At 27.3% G+C, this 14,558-nt stretch overlaps 1 protein-coding gene across 4 annotated transcripts in view; it reads right to left on the bottom strand.

Annotated features, from left to right (window-relative positions):
• LOC411827 (protein roadkill) overlaps positions 1-14,558 on the bottom strand; it is a 167,131-nt gene that overhangs the window by 151,144 nt on the left and 1,429 nt on the right. The window lies entirely within an intron of this gene.

The following is a 14,558-nucleotide window of genomic DNA, read 5'->3' as shown; positions in this document are numbered from 1 at the left end:
CTTTAAATATTACTAAACTCTTATATCTAAATATTCTTTCTTAGCCTCTTCTTATATCCTTTCTTTATTTATCCTTTTTTTATTTATTAATTCATAAAATTCAAATATTTTTCAAATAGTCAAATCAATCTTGTCCATTCTTTAAATATTACTAAACTCTTATATCTGAATATTCTTTCTTAATCTCTTCTTATATATTATATCCTTTCTTTATTAATTCATAAAACATTTAGAATTCAAATATTTTTCAAATAATCAAATCAACTTCTCCATTCTTTAAATATTACTAAACTCTTATATCTGAATATTCTTTCTTAATCTCTTCTTATATATTATATCCTTTCTTTATTAATTCATAAAACAATAGAATTCAAATATTTTTCAAATAATCAAATCAACTTCTCCATTCTTTAAATATTACTAAACTCTTATATCTGAATATTCTCTCTTAGCCTCTTCTTATGTATCATATCCTTTCTTATACACACATTATATATCATATTTTATTAATTTTATAATTTTACAAAATACAAAAATCCTGTTCAACTTTTAAACAAAAGAATATAAAATTCCTCCTGCACTTAAGTATCAATCTTGATACTTAAAATCTTGCATAGCACCATTTTCACACACACGCACACACTTTCCAAACATTCTCTATAAAAACAAGCATACGTGGAATTCCAAGGATCCCCGATACGCTCCAACCATTTCAGCTGATTACCAACCAATCATATTCTTGCACAAGAATCGGGCAGTTGCAAAGATCACGTGCCCGATTCGTGGCTCGAATTGAATGTCAGTAGCTAAACAACTTCGCCACTCTGTCCCTGTTTTCAAAAGAGAAGCTCGAGCCTCTCCTCTCCCCCTCCTCCCTCCCCATAATTAAAGTCGAAACACCGAGGTGAGGAGACAGATTAAAGGGCTCCTTATTCGCGGGATCGATTATGAAAATAACGCAGGAGGGGCGGGGAGGAGAGGGGGGAGGGGAGGCGACGAATGACGAGCCATTCGAGAAGCAAAGCACGATAAGCCGGTCCGAAGGGGCGGAACCCCTTCGAATATTCCTATCTCGAGCCAGCATCGAGCCGGCAAGACAAATCCCTCGCGATTTTTGCCCCGGAAAATTGCATAAGTTTTCACGTGGCGTGTGCCACTTCCTCCCTCCTCCCCCTCCTCCTTATTTCCACCCACGTTTCCAACTGTATCCCGATCGTGGGAAGGGTGGAAGTTTAATATTCGTTGCAATCGATGGGAGCTCCTTCCCGGGTTGAATGTAAAATAGAGAAGCTTCGATCCGGGACGAAGCACTGTTGAATGTCGCGTATAAAATTATTCTATATATATATATATATATATATATATATATATATATATATATATATATATATATATAGATACGTCGTTATTTGAGCCATCGATTGTTCCATTCGATGGTGGATTATTCGATCTGGAAATTATCCACTGTCGATAGAATTATAGCGACGAGTTTTCGAATTGTTTATAAGTGGATCAATGAAATAGTCATCTCTGCTGTTGTTTCGAAAATTGAAACAATTTTGTTCAATTTCGTGTAGGGATTAAACTCGTGTGCATGCAAGATCGGAATTATAGGCAAACAGATGTTCGATTTCGGATGATGAGTAATATTTGACAGGTTTATTAAACTTGGCAAAGTTATATCCGTATTAATCTCAGTTGTATATAAACATTTTCGAAATATCGACGAACAAATGCAAAAATATCGATTCAGGCTTGTGTGTAGAGAATAACTTGTGATTTTTATTAAACAAATTCGATGTGAAAAATAATTACACAATATTGATCAAATTGAAACCTTTAATTAATAATGAATTAAACAAGTTATTAAAATACTGTTGCTGTCATTTCATTGAACTTGAAAAAATTTCAAAACTAATGTTGAATTTTATATGAAGAAATGTATCAAGAGAACTATTATCACATTGTCCAATACTTCCAAAGTAGTTTTAGGAATTAATAATGAATAAGAATTTTGCTATGCGTATTCACCATCGCAACGACCGATATGGTCAATAATTTAAGAATTACTCGAAAAAGTAGTGAAGCATTCTTAGAATCGTAACATTGAAATGATAGATTATTCTTTGAATTATGAATGGATCTTGCTACCATTTTCTTTTTCCACAACAAGCGATTCTAGAAATTCGCTAGGAGGGAATAATTTTGTAAAAGTGTTTTCTCCTCAAATAAAGAAGCTTTTAAAACTATTTCAAAATGGTGAAAATAACTTAATTTCTTAAAATTGAAAAACTTTCCACAAAAACCAACCACTCTAAAAACAGTTCCAGAGAAGATAAGATGCGAAAAGATACTGTGTATGTGTGTGTGTGTGCATTCCTTTCAGCCAATATTTGAGAGGATCGAATACGTTCGAGGGGGAAAAAAAAGGAAAACGAGAAAAAAACAGATGGTTGAAATCAGTATGTACCGGATTACAAAGAGCGAGTAGACGTTATCGAACGACAGCAGAAATCTAGAAAAGCGAGCAGAAACGACTGGTTGTCGGATATATCGAATAAAAAGCCGAGAAAGTACGCTCGCAAAGAAGCGCGATTCATATCTGTCGATATTTCGATACAGATTGTCTATCAAATGTGTCGTTTTAAATGCCGATTACACGATAAAGCGTACGTGTATAAATTGAACTCGATGATAAGCAGTAGTGTAATTAAAAACGGAATTCTAGAAAATTATTACATTGTGTAATGATCCGTAACCGATATATGATACTTACGTATATATCTTGATATTAAATTATCAGAAAGAGAATTGAACGATTATTTCATAGATTTTGCATACAGAAAATTATTGCATTGATAAAATATTAAATTTTATATTTCATTCTCATAATAACAAATAATAATTTAAAAATTGTAAAAGGAAAAAGTTGCTCGAAATCGTGTCTTTTTCACAGGATATTTTTCAAAATTATTGAAAAAATATTCAAAATTTGTCGAATTTTATCGCTTGTTGATTAAACGATGAATTTATTTAAGAATTCTAGAGTCTTCTTATTTTTGTTATTCTTCAAATAATCCTATTGTAAATTTTCAAAATCAGTATAAAATGGAATAAATTCTCTTCGACACGTATAACATGGAGAAAACTTTAATTCAATAATATCTTTCTCAATCTTTCTTACATATAAAATGAAAAAGAGAAGCGAAACGATGAATTTTATCCCTCGATGGAAAACGATCGCATTTGTCTACTGGCTGAACCATAGTAGACGAATCATCCTATTTTCGAATTGGATTTAAAGACGGGAGGGATCTAACTACGGCCGAGTAACTCGATTGCTAGTCGTCTGGAAAACGAAAGATCTTGATTTAAATCCCGCGATCGATACGATCGGCTACGTTCTTAGTGGCTCGCCGGAAATGGAATTCGTTTCATGTTCTTAGCGTTTAATATCGTTTGTAACCGAAGAGAGTGGTGTTTGTTGGGCCTTTTGAATTGCAAATAATATCCATTTCTCGAATTACCAGGAAGAATATAATCTCGATAATCTAATTGCATTTCTCATTTGATCTCTAATTTTATTTAATTAATTTGAAGTTTTAATTGAGAGATTTTTTTTTTATGATTTTACGATACCAAAGTTGAAAGTTTTTTTTAAAATTTTTTAAACGAATTTTTGCAATTTTTATCGACTTTCAGGGAAAATAAAAATTGGGAGTTTTCTTTTTTATTTTGGAAACTACTGTTGGATCGAATTGCTTTCTTTCTTTCTTGTTTTTTCTTTCTTTTTTTTTTTTCCAATTTTAATGCAGTCATAAAAACATTTTTTATGACTTGAAAATTTTTAGAAACGTAGTATTATTGGTTTACGATCGTATTATTATAATATACTTTTATAAGCAGACCGACCAAAGAAATCGATTTATGCAAGAAAAGTTACATAATTCTATTTAAGAAGAAGGTGAATTGCATTATGCAAGAAAAATTATATAGTTCTATTTAAAAAAAAAAAAAAAAAGGAAAAAAAAAGACGAATTGTACTTTCGAAATATATTAATATACATGAGTGCGTTAATTTATGCGAGAAATTATTTAGTTTCATTTGAAAAAAAGATATAACTGCATTTTGCATAAGCATTCTCTAATATATCTGTAGAATATATAATATTATTAATTTTATTCTTTGATTTTTTTAACTAATGCAACTAAATGCAATTTAAAGATTTGCAAATTGTTAAAAATGGTTTTTGTTTTAACATAACTAGAACATAACAGTAGACTAATTAACTGCTAATTTTTTAATAAACTTATTTATGTATTAATAGTTGATATTAGTTTAATTTGTTTCTTAATATTACATTTAATTAAGCTTCTAAATATTTATTTATTTATTTATTTATTTATTTAAAATTATTTTTGCAATAATTCCTTCATTTATCTAATTATACTATCTTACAAGATTTTAAAAAAAATCTATAATATCATAATAAATATCCTCTTTTTTTAAAAGCAACTTTTTAAAATTTATATAACGAATTATCTGTATATTATTCCAAAATATAATTTTATATCTTAATTTAAAAAAAATGTAAATTATTTTGTTTATATGTATTTTTCAATAATATTGACCAAATCAAATTTATTTATTATTGTTTCGTGCTGATTGAAGTAGATTTAGATTAAAATAGGATTATTTCTTGGAAAAAGTTAATCAATATTACTGCAATCTTATAATCCAGTATTACATATAAGTGATAGGACTTGATATATTTTTTTCCTATATTTCAAGAGTTATTTATCATTTTCCAATCCTAAGCTATCTCTAAAATCTATTTTTTTATTATGCAATATTAATATCATTTTTAGAATAGCTCATTTGAAATTTTTTATTTTTTATAAATAAATTTTATAAATAGAGCATAATAAAACAATCTGATTACAAAATATCAATATGTAATAAATAAATATTATAACATTAATAATAATTTTATAATTTTGTTTAGCAAAATTTTAAATTACAAAACGTTTTGAATTTCATAATAACTTTATCCATTGTAAAAAAGATTTCCAGGTAAAATTATATTCAAAATTATGTTTATGCTAAAATTTTAAAAAAGATTTCTTGACAAAAAAAAATTACTTGCATAATCTATTCTATGTTCTACATAAAAACATTTATTAAAATCTTCATTAAAGTCATTTTTAAGATTAGATATAATTTCCCTATTCAAATACTTTCATCAAAATCATAGATATACACATCAGCTTTTTTTGAATAATTTTTTTAGCTAAAATATCTTTATAAGTGACATAAACACGTGAGCGTATATCCAAGATATAATAAAATCTTTGGTTTTTTACACGATTGAGATATGGAACGTAAATCCCATAAAACCTCGTTTGTATAGAAATAAAGTGGCATTCACGGTGTATATAAGCGTATATATCGTAGACCACCAGCAACTCTGACATATGCAAATACCAATTACGTATTTTACAATATAAGACTTATATTACCGTTTATAAGTGTATACCAAATACTTTGGTCGATTTCAATAATGACAATACATGGACAAATGTTACATTAAAACGTTATATTATGACTATATGTTAATGATAAAATAACCTCCATTAAAATCTCTTATCTAACATTTCGAAATATTATTTCCTTCACAGTCTTTGTAATTTTATTTTTACTATGTTCCTAGATTGTTAAAGTATTTATGAGTTTCTTAATTTCAAAAAGTAAGTAAAAAAAAACCAATCTTGAAAAATAAAAAAAAAAATATCGAAAAAATTTTAACCAAGAAGAAAAATTAAATTAATTAAATAATATTCACAATGTGAAATTCGAATGGATACAAATTTCAAAAGTTTATTTAAAAATTTTAATATTTTGTTTAACTCAATCTCATGATAAAAAATTCTCCAAGATTCCAACTTTATCCTATAATGGTAAGTTGTGTAGAAATTCTTCGTAAGTACTGAAACTTCGTCAAGAGAAAGAAAAGCGAAAATGATAACGTTACAGTAAATAATCACGGATAATGCAACGCGGCGGTTTGTCAGTCGCATTGACACACATGTTACGTGCATCACAGCACGGCCGATGCGATTTTCTCTTTGTGTTGTTGTGCACGACACACAAACACGCGCGAATACAATTGCATAAAATGGTTATGCAGATGACGCTCGAGGTTATACATACATTACATGTGTACACGTATTAACGAAGGTATTTTAATTCTTTGTAAAATTAAATTGCAATTAATTACTGATAATTTATTGTTATATATTTATTATTGATATAATTATTAAGAAAAAGAACTATTTTTGTTCGTTTTATTAATAGAAGCTTGTAAATAAATTTTCAATTTTTATAACATTCTCGTATATAACGATTAAAAAAATATATATATCATTAAACTAATTTTAAAAATTTGAGAAAAAATTTATCTTTATTTGGACGCTAACCAAAATAAATAATCGAATGCAAAAAGAAAATTTAATCTTTTGTTACATCTGTTTATAAAAATACAAATATGATAAAACTATGAAATTTTGAAATTTAACGGATAAATTAAATAAGGATAATAAAAACCTTGTTGTAATGGATATCAATTCGATTAAAAAAAAAGAAAAATTTCCCATAAAATTTCCACGACCTCGATAATCAGGCAACGAAACTCTCTGATCTCTTTCCCATTAAAGGATCCAATTTCAAAATCACGAGAGGCGAAATATAACGTGGAATATTGAAGGAGAAAGGGATACGATCGAGAGAAGTTTTCTAAGAGAAAATCGATCGCGGAAATCGATGAGTCGGATCGATAACGATAATCGACTCGTCGTCGGGGACCCTTTTCTCCGCCTTTCCGCCGACTTCTCTCCAACCTACGTACGACCTCGATAATAACAGTTATGAAACTTGGCCGCGATAGTGAAAGTGGTGTGTACAGGACGTTTCATAATACGTCGATGTCGCCGAAGCGGTGGAGCTCAAGCGACGAGAAGAAGAGGATGTTTGATCGTCAAACAATTTCATTGGACACTTTTGGTCGAGAATGTGACCCTGTGACCGCGATGAAACGAGATTGTTAAAAGCAAAAAAATACTCTACTTTCTTACCATCGATATTTGAATAATGGTAATTTCTGTTCTGAGAAAATCAGTCAGAGATTTTCGAATAAATCGAGTTTGAAAATTTTTTTTTTTAAATAGAAACGAAATATCTAATTCCAGATTGGACACGAATGAACTATCGATAGGATAATGTAATATTTGCTCGTTGCTCAACTAATTTACTGGACAAAGAAGTTTTTCTTTCAAACTGATTTCTGATTAAATCGTGTATTTCGTTCCAATATTTAAACATTGCTAAAACAAAGAGAAATAATAAATAGATTATTATTAAATAACTCTTATTACTCAAATATCTAAATATTAATAATGTAATATAAATTGCTCAAAACTAATTCAGGAACACATGATCTAATCTTCCTATAATACCCTCTTTAATTATCATTAATAAAAATATATATAAGAAAGGAATAAGAAAGGAACAATAAAGAAAGATTCTCGTCCGAAATCAAAATTTCTCGATCTCGAAGCGAAAAGTTAATAACACAGATGCCGTTTAATTCGTGGAGCGTGTAAACCCGAAAATATCATCAACTTGTCGAGCGTCGAAACAATATTCCTCGTTTCGAGGAGCCGTGTCTCCCCTCACCCTCGGGGGAGGGCGTAGCCCGTTTCGAATTAACGTTCCTCGGTCTGCGAGAGAAGTAAGCCGTTTCCTTGTTCACGAAACGCAAACTGAACGAAAAGAGGAGGAGGAACGGAAAGGCGATGTATCGCAGTACAAAACGACAATTTTCTGAAACTATGAGAGGGAACCGGGTTGCGCCTGAGGAGGAGGAGGAGGACACGGAGAGAGGAAGGGAGAGAGAGAGAGAGAGAGAGAGAAGGGTCAATGGAAAGGAGCATGAACAGAAGCACGTGTAAGGGAGAAAGAGGGTGAAAACGGAATCACCGAATACGAGTACGTACGCTTTTTCGAGGGTGGCTCCCTTGAAAGCTACGTTATATACTGGGTGTCTTGTTACAATTATTTCGAGTAATTGTCTTATTTTATGAGGTTGATTATTCGATCGATCGATTATTTTGCATTAAATGTAAAATAAATGTCGTGTGTAAAATATTTAATATTTGATCGTGTTTATGTAGAAGATTATTATATATCGGGTGTTATAATTGTTTCTTATCTCATCTCAGATAAATTTAATTGGTATGATGGGATAAGAGGAGTTATTTTTGCATCGTGTATAAATAAACAATTATTTTCTTCAAGCTAAAAAGATATTCAATTATTTTGTATTAAATCGTATGTAAAATTGAATAAATAAATATACCGGATATCTAATTGTAATTATTTCATTATAATTATGTATTACAGATCAATAAATTTCAATCTTCTTTAAACTAATAAAAATATATATAAATATTGTTTTATAATGAAATAACATAGAATGAATCTTAGGAAATAATTAGATAAATTCAATTGAAAGTATTTTTTTCATTTAAAATGGTGTTTAAAGAAACTTACAAAAAAAATTCTAAAAAATCTTCAAAATCGTGTTATTTACTACAAGAAAATTAAACGAAATAAAAATCAATTTTTAAAATCTATCAATATCAAAAATTTAAAAACTAAACTTTGGAAACTAATAAATTTCTCCATTTTGTTGAAGAACTATAAATCTTCACAGTTAAATTTTATTTTGGTTTATCATTTTTCTCTAAACTTTTGTTATATTTTCTATCCAATGAACAGAGAGGAAATATATTATTTGGATTAAGTTAAGTTAATCTCTTACATTGTTTTTATCAACTAGAACAACAATAATTAAAATTTTCATTTCAGAATAAAACGATATACGTTTAATGATGAAGAAGAAACACGAGAGATTTAATTTATTACTGTATATATTTATATTTTGAAATAACATAGAATGAATCTTAGGAAATAATGAGATAAATTCAATTGAAAGTATTTTTTTCATTTAAAGTGCTGTTTAAAGAAACATTACTTACAAAAAAAAATTCTAAAAAAATCTTCAAAATCATTTGAAGATTTGCTACAAGAAAATTAAACGAAATAAAAATAAATTTTTAAAGTCTATCAATATCAAAAATTTAAAAACTAAACTTTGGAAACTAATAATAAATTTCTCCATTTTGTTGAAGAACTATAAATCTTCACAGTTAAATTTTATTTTGGTTTATCATTTCTCTCTAAACTTTTGTTATATTTTCTATCCAATGAACAGAGAGGAAATATATTATTTGGATTAAGTTAAGTTAATCCCTTACATCGTTTTTATCAACTAGAACAACAATAATTAAAATTTTTATTTCAGAATAAAACGATTATACGTTTAATATGAAGAAGAAACACGAGAGATTTAATTTATTACTGCATACATTTATATTTTCATACTGTTTCATAATGTAATATCTCTAAAAAAATTCTCTCTTGAAATCCATAAAATTTTCTATAATATACTTCTATCACAAAACAATACAATTTTTAATTCCTTGAAAAATAAAATATAATCTCTACACAATACTTGATAAATATTTCTTAACCCCTCCCCAAAAAAAACAAAGTTTCACTTCACATTATCATATTTTCCACAACATACAATATCAATACACGAGCCATTGCAAAGGAAAAAAGATTCGAATTGAATTCCAATCCTCATCCAATCAATATCACAGAAAAGTGAAGAGAAATGTACAAAATATAGAGAGAAAAAAAGTTTACTCATTCGCGTATTCATATTTTTAATCGCCCTTTCCAGCCAGCTTTTCCGTAATTACACGGAAGGACGATAACAACGGGACACCCTGTATGGATTCGTGCGGGTATGCAGGGTGTGCACAGAGGGAGAAATCCGCAGGAATCGGTGGGTAAAGACGACGGTGGGTCTGGCAAAGTTGCGCGTTCACCCTCGAGCACCCAGTCATCTCCCGTCTCGGGGATATTTAATATGCCGTGGCGGGGTTAGAGTTTCCATCGAACAACCGGGAACCGGATAAATGCGCGAACCCAACGCCGGCAAACTTTTCTGCATAGCGTCGCGCTCTATCGATTCAACCGGTTTTATCAGCAACCTGGATACAGGATCGAGCGGACCGCCTGCCTGGATTGCACCAGAAGGGGTACGAACGAGCACAGTCCGGATCCTCGGCAGACCGATTTCTTTTTTGCAAAATATTTCAACGATGTAACGATGTTACTGCACTATCGCGAAAGTGTTCATCACGATGCTACGAAGATTGATCGGAGGAATCCAATTTGGCGAATGTATGGTTGATAGAAGGTGGATGGAAGCACGAATAAAATGGTGTATACATGGTATTCAGTGATTTGATGATGTATGAAAAATTTTAAATGACTTTTTTTTTTTTTTTGATAATAGAGTAGCAAATAAAATTAAAATATATTATTGAAAATCTTAGAAAATTGATTTTTTGATATAGAAAATTTAGAAAATGAAAGATCAGGAAATTAAACTATGAAAAAAATGGTAAAAGTTATATAATGGAAAAAATACAAAACTTTTAAACTAGAAATTATTAAATATTACAAAATTGAGAAACTATAGCATCGAATAAATTGAAAAATTGAATAAAAACAATTGACTTGAATCATAACAATTACATAATAAACTTCTTTTATTATAATTAAAGTATTCTATTTGTTGAGTCATTTTTAATAAAATATAAATGCTGAAATTTTTTATTAATAATTCAGCCCTTTTAACGAATTATATTTATAACGTTTGTAATTATTAAATATGTAACTCTATTCGAATAAAACGTATCATAAATGATTAAAAAAAAACTTTATTTTCTTTTAATTCTCCTCTCTCTTTCTTTCTCTTTCAGAGTACGTTATTTCTTTTCTTTTTGACCTCCTGTTTTCATTATCGCGTTGCATTTATTTTGCGATTTCGTTATTCGACTCCAACGTTATTATGCATCGTGCAAGCTCTTTTAATCTCTTACACAAGTTAACTAAACAAATGGAGAAGGTAAGCAATTTCCATCGAAATGAAAAAGGGAACGAAGTTTTTGTCTCTGTGTTTTGAACTGTTTCTACATACAAGTGCAAAGAGTTTTCTATAACCGTTGATAACTGTTTTTTAATTCAATACAGGATATCCGTCAAAAGTGAAACATTTGATCATTTGTGGAATAAATTTTAACTTTTCTATTCAAACTTTAAATAGACAAATACAAAATGCAAAATAAATAATAAAAAATTTACATAATGATGAAAGAATTATATGATTAATAATTTGACTTAAAAAAATCATAATTACAATATACACGTATAATCTGAATAATTTAAGCTAAAATTGTTTCCTTAAAACAATTTATTTTTCTCTATTATCTTCTAAATAAACAGATTATTTATATTATCCCATTTTTCTTAAAAATTTAAAATTTTAAAATGATTTTTCAGAAAAAAGAATAATTTCATAAAATAAAGAAACAATTGTACAAATTTTTTATATTGTTTAACGATTGTTTGTGTAAAAAGAAACGTTTATGATTAAAAAATAAAACTTAAACTTTCTCTAAATCGAGTTTAGCAAGAAAAAACGATATTTAGTAAGAAAGAAAAATTGTAATTTTTTTTAAATAAAAAGTTAAATTCTATACTATGATGCTTAATTATCATTTTCATTTTTTGTTGAAAAAATATATATAAAAAAATTAAATAATGAAAGTTACTTAAGCCTCTGACATTCTTTCCTTATGTTTGTCTAATAAGTAAAATTGACATAAGTAAAATTTTTATGATGAAATGCATATAACTCTGAAAGATGAACGAACATATTACACAATTTAATTTCTATGCAGAAATTGTAATTTAACCTTCTATATAATATCATGTAACAACATGTAGTGTGTCTATATTTTTTTTATTTTTATTTACTTTATTTTATTTACTTACCATTATATTATTATATTTTGTTACTTTGTATTATTTATTATTATATTTTATTCTATTACTATTATATTTAAAAGATGATAAATTCGTAATAAATTACTAATTTCTAGTCTTTTTCTTAATCTAAATATCAAAAATATCAGAAACAATAATAATCAATTATAATTCTCTTTTAAATTAAATTTACAAAAAAAAAAAAAAATTATTTTTCAACAAATATCAAGAAATGTAATAAAATTATCTAAAATATCTAAAATATAATTAAAATAAATGAAAAAAAAAAAAAAAAAAAACCCACATTTTTGCTCGCTCTTGTATTTACAAACATAAAAATTTTATATGCCCTCAAGTAAGTATAAAAATTGCAAAAACGAGGCAAGCTTGGTCGAATAAGTGAAGAAGGTGATATTGTAACAATGGAACATTATTTAAACGTAGTCATATGCTTGCGCGCTCGCATAATGACGAGGACGCATATGGAAAGAATCATAGTTGAGATAAAAGAGTTCCATGAGTCATACACGTATGTAGAATCTTGACTTGATGATCGTAAGTGATCCTTGACGCTTAACGGCTCCACGACCTCGATTTTAGTTAAAACAAGCGGAAATTGGTTAAGCGTCCGCGCGCACCGCTTTTGTGCCATTGTATGCGTCAGCGAATCTCCGACAATAGTGTTCGTAATTCGAAATTACCATTTTGCGAATGCATTCTCTCTGTTAATTCATACGTTTGGATGAAATCTCGTCCGATAATATCATGAAAATACTATTTTATCGGGCAAAATAAAATATTTCGATTAAAACGAAATGATTTCGAATGATTTTCGAATGAAAAGATTGTAAATTATAAAATTGAAATAAAATTTGAATGAAAAACATAAGAAATCAATCTTGAAATATATATATATATATATATATATATATAATATCTTAAATGCAATAACTTATACTCTATACTATGTCATTAACATATGATGAATATCATTTAATGTCACTATATGCGAAATAAGTTGACACGAAAGTAAAAGGTAATGACCATCGCAGAAATGAACAGACAACTCACAGAGAAATTGGTTTGGCGTGAGAAAAGTGAAATCCATATAAACATCTTTACGTGATATTAACAGAGGAAACAGATAAAAAGCCCAAAATAACTTTCATGTTATTTCAATATTTAGAATTTATTATTCTAAATTTGAAAATCTTTGTTTTTGAAGAATCTGTGATAAATGATTCAATTAAATATTCTTGAAATAAATAATTACAGTTACGTTGAATCGCGTAGTAATCGTCCATGACAGCTATTCGAATTTGCAATTTATAAAATAGCAAAGGTTATAATTATTCAATAAATGATATTTATATATTGATATTTTCCAATAATATCGTTACATAATATCAATAATTGTATGTTATTTAATAATAATTATTTAATAATAATTTTTGTTTTTTTATTAACCTTAATAAAATATTTTAAATAATATTATATATAATTTATTTTTTTCATAACCTAATTTGAATAAATAAAATCATATGATTTTTTGATAAATAGAAAAATAAAAATTATTTATGTTTAAAATATAATATACAATTTTGTTTCAAATTTATAATTAACTTTTTAAATATTATTTTGTACTTACGTTACAGCTGTCTAACATATCTGAAAGCTTTAAACAATGAAATTTCCATTTCCATATGCTTCTACTTGGAGTAAAAAATAAATTACGGATATTTACAACACTTCTTCGTAATAACAAACGAACTAATTTAAAATAATTTTAAGAACGGTACTGAAACACAATTACAAAAAAAGCGTTTGAAAAAGCAGAAAACTACGAACGTTATCTAGCGGTAGAAATTACAAGATTCAAAGAATCAACAATTAGAAATCATACTGTCGATAAAGATGGTTACTATATTTTATATGTTAAATTGGTATTTTATATGTTAAATTGAAAAAATTCAACATCTTTATTTTTATTTTTTTCAATATTGTTTTTATCTTTAAATTAAATTAATTATACATGAAAATAATATTGAAGATAATATTAAAATAATAAAATAAAAATACTTTTAAAAAATAAGAAATATTAAAAAATAGCTTCTTTCAATATTTAAAAAAAAAACTGAAAAAAAAGGAGTTCATTGTTAAATTTATATATAATAATAATATATAAATTAATTATAAAAAAATTTAATTAAGAACACGACCATATTTCAGTCTTTCGTGCTCCTTCTTCATAAAATATTTAGTTTATAATAATATACATAAAAAATTTTCAATTGTTTTGTTAATTGAATAATGATTTAATATATATTTTTTAATATTGATAATTATAATCAATATCAGTATCATATAAAAAAAAGCATTTTTTTAAACAGAAAATAAAATAATATATTATATAGATAAAACTATAAACTACTCTTTTGATTTTCTTATTATTTTAATAATTTCACACATTAATACACATTTTATATTAAATCACAATTATATTGTTATAATAAAATAATTTGTTTATCTTTTTTTA

Source organism: Apis mellifera, linkage group LG15, assembly GCF_003254395.2.
Source record: "Apis mellifera strain DH4 linkage group LG15, Amel_HAv3.1, whole genome shotgun sequence".
NCBI classification, from domain to species: Eukaryota; Metazoa; Arthropoda; class Insecta; order Hymenoptera; family Apidae; genus Apis; species Apis mellifera.
The sequence above is the reverse complement of the archived record's forward strand: the minus strand, read 5'-3'. Positions and strand labels throughout refer to the sequence as shown.